Source organism: Arachis hypogaea, chromosome 11 (genome assembly GCF_003086295.3).
Source record: "Arachis hypogaea cultivar Tifrunner chromosome 11, arahy.Tifrunner.gnm2.J5K5, whole genome shotgun sequence".
In the NCBI taxonomy this organism is placed as follows: Eukaryota; Viridiplantae; Streptophyta; class Magnoliopsida; order Fabales; family Fabaceae; genus Arachis; species Arachis hypogaea.
The window spans coordinates 28964669-28965989 of NC_092046.1; the positions used below are offsets into that span (position 1 = coordinate 28964669).

At 41.0% G+C, this 1321-nt stretch overlaps 1 non-coding gene across 1 annotated transcript; it reads left to right on the top strand.

Moving 5' to 3' along the window:
• The first annotated feature begins 851 nt into the window (after nt 1–851).
• Nucleotides 852–959, top strand: LOC112725432 (small nucleolar RNA R71). The gene has a single exon (XR_003164542.1). It is a non-coding gene; the product is annotated as a small nucleolar RNA R71 (small nucleolar RNA).
• The last annotated feature ends 362 nt before the right edge of the window (nt 960–1321 follow it).

Genomic DNA, 1321 nt, shown 5'->3' on the forward strand with positions numbered 1-1321 from the left:
AAGGGAAACTCCTTATTGATCACTGGACGTCCCAGGAGGTCTTCCTCCTTGGGATTCACGTCCTCCCCTTCCTCTTTGGATTCGGCCATGATGGTTATATCAATGGCCTTGCACTCTCATTTTGGATTTTCTTCTGTATTGCTTGGGAGAGTACTAGGAGGGATTTCAGTGATCCTTTTACTCAGTTGGCCCACTTGTGCCTCCAAATTTCTAATGGAGGACCTTGTTTCATTCATGAAACTTACAGTGGCCTTAGATAGATCAGAGACTAAGTTTGCTAAATTAGAGGTATTTTGTTCAGAGTTCTCTGTCTGTTGCTGAGTGGATGATGGAAAAGGTTTACTATTGTTAAACCTATTTCTTCCACTATTATTAAAGCCTTGTTGAGGCTTTTGTTGATCCTTCCATGAGAGATTTGGGTGACTTCTCCATGAGGGATTATAAGTGTTTCCATAAGGTTCACCCATGTAATTCACCTCTGCTATTGCAGGGTTCTCAGGATCATAAGCTTCTTCTTCAGAAGATGCCTCCTGAGTACTGTTGGATGCAGCTTGCATTCCATTCAGACTCTGAGAAATTATATTGACTTGCTGAGTCAATATTTTATTCTGAGCCAATATGGCATTCAGAATATCAATTTCAAGAACTCCCTTCTTCTGAGGCGTCCCATTACCCATAGGATTCCTCTCAGAAGTGTACATGAACTGGTTATTAGCAACCATGTCGATGAGTTCTTGAGCTTCTGCAGGCATTTTCTTTAGGTGAATGGATCTCCCTTTAGAAGTATCCAATGACATCTTAGCTAATTCAGACAGACCATCACAGAATATATTCAGGATGGTCCATTCTGAAAGCATGTCAGAAGGATACTTTTTGGTCAGTTGCTTGTATCTCTCCCAAGCTTCATAGAGGGATTCACCTTCTTTCTGTCTGAAGGTTTGAACATCCACTCTAAGCTTGCTCATCTTTTGAGGAGGAAAGAACTTGGCTAAGAAAGCCGTGACTAGCTTATCCCAAGAGTTCAGGCTATCTTTGGGTTGAGAGTCCAACCACACTCTAGCTCTGTCTCTTACAGCAAAAGGAAAAAGCATGAGCCTATAGACTTCAGGATCTACTCCATTAGTCTTAACAGTATCACAGATCTGCAAGAATTCAGTTAAGAACTGAAAAGGATCTTCAGATGGAAGTCCATGAAACTTGCAATTTTGTTGCATTAGAGAAACTAATTGAGGTTTAAGCTCAAAATTGTTTGCTCCAATGGTAGGGATGGAGATGCTTCTTCCATGTAAATTAGAATTAGGTGCAGTAAAGTCACCAAGCA